This window comes from Marmota marmota, unplaced genomic scaffold, assembly GCF_001458135.2.
Source record: "Marmota marmota marmota unplaced genomic scaffold, marMar, whole genome shotgun sequence".
Classification (NCBI taxonomy): Eukaryota; Metazoa; Chordata; class Mammalia; order Rodentia; family Sciuridae; genus Marmota; species Marmota marmota.
The window spans coordinates 23,787,615-23,793,697 of NW_026000026.1; the positions used below are offsets into that span (position 1 = coordinate 23,787,615).

The 6,083-nt window shown below is 40.6% G+C and overlaps 1 long non-coding RNA gene across 1 annotated transcript in view; it reads left to right on the top strand.

Annotated features, from left to right (window-relative positions):
- The window catches only part of LOC125619013, a 10,705-nt gene extending 4,972 nt beyond the window's left edge, over positions 1-5,733 (top strand). The window contains exon 3 of the long non-coding RNA XR_007350476.1: positions 5,719-5,733. This is a non-coding gene — a long non-coding RNA (uncharacterized LOC125619013). The remainder of the gene's footprint in view (positions 1-5,718) is intronic.
- Positions 5,734-6,083: the final 350 nt, after the last annotated feature.

Genomic DNA, 6,083 nt, shown 5'->3' on the forward strand with positions numbered 1-6,083 from the left:
ATTTACCTGGACTGTGAGTTAATCTATTGAGACACTGCTTTACCTGGACTGAGACAACAAACTGTAATGTACAACAAATTGTTACTCGGTATCTTTGCTAACGGTGTCATTGCTGGTATAATTTTTCCAAGGGCTTCTTGCATGGAGCCATCAATTGGCTTGGTATTGTGGCATTTTGTATCCTCCCTTTCTGTTTGTAGCAGGTTATTTATGGTGTTTCTGTAAAAACCACTATGGTCGTTATTTAAATTAAACAAAAGGGGGAAATGTTAGAGTCTGTAAATAAGTCAAAATAACACCTGGAATTTTGTCAGGGGAATGTTAAAGTTCGTAAACAAGTCTGGATGGTGCCTGGCAAAATGCCAGAGGGAGTGGTTTGAGAAGTAACAAAAGCGAGCCATTAAGTGTAGAGATTCCTGATTGGTTGACTGATGTATCTAGTTTATGCTAATTAGATAAGCTGTGTGGAATGTATAAATACTGCTCCTGTCCTACAATAAACGGCTCCTACTCCTGCTGTATCAATCTACACAAGTTATTCGTCACCCCCGATTATTCTGCTGCAGCCGGACTGCGGCACCATACAACCTTCTGAGTTTGACTTATTTCACTTAACATGACGGTCTCTAGATCCATCCATATTCCTACAAATGTCATAATTTCATTTTTATTCATGGCCAAATAAAAATCCACTGTGTACATACACATTGTCTTTATCCATTCATCTGTAGATGGACACCAAGATTGGTTCCCAGGTAAAACTTTATCTAACACATCCTCCATATGTTCTTGTTACAGCGAACTTTCACATGCCTGCCTGTCCTAACGTAAGCCCTTGAAAGTAGGTACTATGTCTGATACATTTACATACTATTTTCAGTACCTGATACACAGTAGGCACTCAAGCTTTCCATCCACTGAATAAAGTTTGTTCTGCCTTACATAATTTGTCCCTCACTTTGTCCCTCACTTACCTGCCTCCCGACTCCCCACAATTCTAAAAGTTTCTCAGAAGCAGGGACTTTGTCTTATTCAACTGTATTCCTTGCAGTACCTAACACAGCAGCCAGTGTGTCTGCCAATTTAAAGAGGCTTCTAGCCTGAGAGTGTATTACTAGAACATAGTATCTTTGGTTCTAGGAAATGCATGAGATGATTCACAGCATCAACAGATCTTCAGTTCACGTCAACGGGCTTGACTCCACCTCCCACCCTATCAGGTTCCTCAAGGCTAGAATATGAGCTCTGTTCCATAAGGAAGAATCCAACCCATCAAGGCTAGTCAGGAAAGCAAGAAGGGCCAAGATCAGTTATTTCTCAAGATGGTTCTTTCTAGCCGATACTGAGTTAAAGGACTGAATATATATTGAGAGAATAGGGTTATTTTCAGACCTCCTTGTCCCACTCTTAACACTAGCTGTAAACTAACCATAGATATAGAGTTAGCCCTAGACCAGCAGGACAGTCTTATAACAAATGCAGATCCTTGGTTCCCCAAGGCAGGGACTTTCACTGAAGGGAAAGCTGGAGCCTAATCTCAATAGAAAACTCAGAGGTATGTGCTAAGAATCGGAGTATCACCTCTGGTATAAAGAGAACTTTTTAGAGATTAGGGGTCCTGGGTAAATCTTTAGCCCATAAATACAGCTATCCTAGCTTTGTGAATCTATGGGACCAAAGACTAAGAGGCTCATGGGGAAAACAAAAACAATCAAACAAAAGAATTTTTCTCCTAAGCCCAGAACAGAACAACATTCCATCTGGGTAAGCAAGCTTGTCACAAACGTGGGGTATTTAGCATATCTGCCATTCCAAGATTACAGCTGTCAAATTTTAATTAGGGTAATTAGAGTTAAAAATGTAATTTCATTTCAGGAGTATTTTGAACAAATTCCATTAATTTTTTTTTTTTGGGGGGGGGTGTCGGGCAAAGAAGGGGCACACTGTGTGAAACAAACAGAGACACCAACCCATCTGCCCAGGCCAGAACAACTTTCAAAACACTACCAAGAACCCATCACACTTCTGCAGCTTGGCCCAGAGGACAGAGGTCTGCTGTTCTTTCCTCTCCTCTTCCCCACAGAATTCTGTTTCAAATGACATCTGCTAATAAATCTACCTCCTCCTTCCTACCTGCTGCTTCTGCATTACTACCATCCAATGGCTACTACTACAGTCTGAAATCTGGCAAAGGGCAAGGACTCAGGCAGTCATTTCAATTTGCTACATGTTAGTGATAGTTCTAAGGTTTCATGCTTTTGTTTGTGCTATTCCCTGGTCTGGGATATCTGTCCCTGCCTTAACTCTTTACTTCTTAACTCTTACTTCTCCTTCAGTGCTCTAATCCCAGAGTCCCTTGTACACACTTCTATTAAGGCACACATACTGTGGTTTGTATCCTTGTCTTAACTTTGATGTTAGATTATGAGATCATCTAGGAATCCTTAGCACTAGCACAAGCCCTGACACATACAAGATGCTCAGCAAATATTTGTTCATCAACTATAGGAGGAATTTGGTCTGGCTACACTAGCCTCTGGGCATATTAAGTATTCAGGTTCTCCAATACCTAAAAATACCATCATGAGTCCCTTCCCCCTCCTTGCACAGGGCCAGTTCAGAAAACTGATTCTGCACTCCACATAGGAGAAAGCCCTCCCACTGATTCCAAATGATGATTGATCTCTCCCATTAGAGCCTGCTCATTCCTTAGGGACCTTGGAAAGGAGATGAGAAAGCAAAAGCAAACAGAGAATCTTTCCCTCCCTACTCCTAGCACCTCTCTCACCACTGGTTTTAAAGATTTCCTCCAGTCTTTGCAGGGCTCCAGGGAGAGGGCCTGACCTCCACTTCAGTCTAAAGGAAGGTAAGGGAAAGTCCTGGCACAAAACCATTCATCAGTTAGAACTAGTGTCGCAAATGTTATAATATAATACCATAGAGAATATGCTATGTAACACTGGGAAGCCAAGTCATTTCACTTTGATTTCTCTCAGCTTCACTTTCCTTTTCCCACCTACTCCAAATAAACATACAAAGGGGCTTAACTCAGTATTTAATGCTTAGTAGGCATTAAATTAGTGACTGTTCCATGAGGAAGGGGCTTATACTATATACCTAACATCATATATGTATGAGTCTATAAAAAAGTAAGGAGAATATATTAAAGGGAATTCAAGCTAACCATTTCCCCCACTTGCTCAGCAAAACTGTTGTGTTGACAAGTGTAACCCAGACCCATTTCATGGTAATCAGACTCTCCCCAGCTATGAGCATTCCTCAGGTCTCCTCCCAGGTTCCCCAGGCCTGGCTATAGGCCCATATTGATCCATTTCTAATTAGGAGATATGTCAATGCTTCTGACAGAAGGTCAGGGCCCAGACTGCCTCTGCTGGCCTCTGTCCAAATGCCCTGAAATGCCCTGCCCTGTGAGGTAGATATCAGACTCCCCAGTGATGTAGAAAAACATCCCAGACTAAACTCTTCATAAAACAGCATGAAATCTTAGAACTAAAAGGGTCCTTTATGAGCATGGGCTTTGTTATATTACAGTTGAGAAAGCTGAGGTCCAGAAAAGATACTTGTCCAAGGTGTTAGAGAAAAATAATGCAGATCTTCTTCTAATTCTTTCCTCTAGATAAGTATTTCCCAACCTAGTTACACAACAGAAGGACATAGGAAATGTGTTAAAAATATTTGTTTGTAGATTACATCCCAAAGACACTGTTTGGAACACATTCAGTGACTCTGACTCTCTTTTGCTAAGTATGTGATAATCTTCCAACAGAAATGAACTCTGAAATCAATGCACCTGGTTTGGACCTAGGTTCAAATTCACGATAGGTCATAAGAATGCCATTTAGAAGCAACCCACTATTGTATGATCCAACCCTCCCTCTCCCTGACATTGTAGTGACTCAAGACCAAAGGATTTGTCATAAATGGTTCAGACTGCCTAACAGTTCACCAGCTTGGCTATGTACCTAACATCATATATGTATAAGTCTATAAAAAAGTAAGGAAAATATATTAAAGGGAATTCAAGCAAAACGAGTTTGAAACTTATCTGTTATACATGTCTGTTACAAAGACAGATGAACTTAAGGTAGAGGATAGTGTAGCATCTGGATGGAAGCAGTATCTGGGAGAAGCTATTGTATGAAGCGAGTGGTATCTAGGGCATGGGCAGGGGTGTCAGTGCATGTGTAGGCGTGTGTAGAGGGAAGGATTTGTATTATATATGTAAGGGGATGTGAACAGTGTGGTGTCTGAGATAGGCTTGCAGGCTTTTATAGACAGACAATTCCAGGTATCTGGGTAGAAGACAGTGATTGGGGTATAAGGAGGTAAATATGTGTATATATGGAAGGGGAATATAGATGACTTGAAAATGTAAAAGAGATAGTATGCATGTATATGGAAGAGAAGACACATATTCATCAGTGCCTCAAGAGTATGAGTGTGGGAGTGTGAGTCAGTCAGAGTCTCTCTCTCTCTCTCTCAGGAATATAAGCCTGAAAGAGATATATGTATATGTATCTGTATGGCCTATATACCTGTATGTGTGAGAAAAGAGCAAACAGAGAATCTAGGAGCATTTCTGACTCATCCAGTCCTTGCTTTGCCTGAAGGCTTGTACCACTCAAGGGCAGGCCTGTCTGCAGAAATTTCTCATTAAAACTGACATTTTGACAACTACTAAAAAATAAAATAACGACATCCTCAGCATCATGGGAAGTTAAAAAAAAGTCAATGCCAATAAAACATGAGAGACACAGGAGAAGCAATTATGCCACAATTACTTCTCAGTTTCACAAGGGGAGGTGTTATTTGTAGTAAAATATTGTATGGTTGATTCACATCCCTACCCATAGGCCTGGATTTCCTAGGAAGAGGATAAGAAAAAGAAAGAAGGTAAACAATAAAGTATTTAAAAAAAAAAAAACAATTGGGAAGATGAAAGAAAGAGTTAGGAAAAAAACAAAAATAAAGAGCAAGAAATAGAGTTATAAAAAGTAGGGAAAAGGAAGAAAAAAGATAGAAATGACAAGAGTAAAGAGAGGATTTCCCTTATGCTAGTGTAGGGATATTTAGCACACGCTGTAGCAGGAATTGTGGATGAGAGGATGCATAGATTAGTACGTGCGGCCTGACCTCTCTACTTCCTCACTGGTTTTATTTCAACAATGCCCTCCCCTCTGGAATTACTTCCCACATCTCTGCCAGCTGAACCTCAGAAACTTCAAAGACATATAAAATGCTATGAGCCTCCAGAAGCTTCCAAAACTTCTCCCAGTTAAAAATTATCTCGCCAGGCTTGGTGGTGTACACCTGTAATCCCAGCAGCTTGGGAGGCTGAGACAGGAGGATTGCAAGTTCAAAACCAGCCTCAGCAAAAGCGAGGTGCTAAGTAACTCAGTGAAACCCTGTCTCTAAATAAAATACAAAATCGGGATGGGGATATGGCTCAGGGGTCGAGTGCCCCTGAGTTCAATCACCAGTAACCCCCCACCCCACCCCACCCCGAAAAGTTATCTCTTGCCATGTACGAAAACAATTACTTGGGAGGATAAGGCAACAGGATCCCAAGTGTGAAGCTGGCCAAGACCCTGTCTCAAAATAGAATATTTTTAAAAGGGCTGGGAAATAGCTCAATGGTAAAGTTCAATCACCAGTACCATAAAAACAAAACAAAACAAACAAAAGTTATCTCTCAAGAACTCCAGTCACTCTAAAAGCACTTTGTTGTATTTTATCTATAGCACTTAACATTCAGCTTTATACCATGGGTTATCAGTACACATACATTTCTATCATTCATTCTACAAGCACTATTGTGCCAGGCCTACTATAAAGACACAAAGGAAACAGATATAACCAACACATGGACCCTTGCCCTATAAGATCTCAATCTCATTACTGAAAAGAGTTCAAGGATGATACAGCACTAAAGAGCAACTATAGAAGATCAAGCAAAGTACACAAAGGATTAAAATTAATTCTGCTTGTGCAGTGACCAGGGAAAGCGTCAGAGAAGATGCCTGGAGTTAGGATAAAAAGATGAACATAAGTTTGTCAAGTGA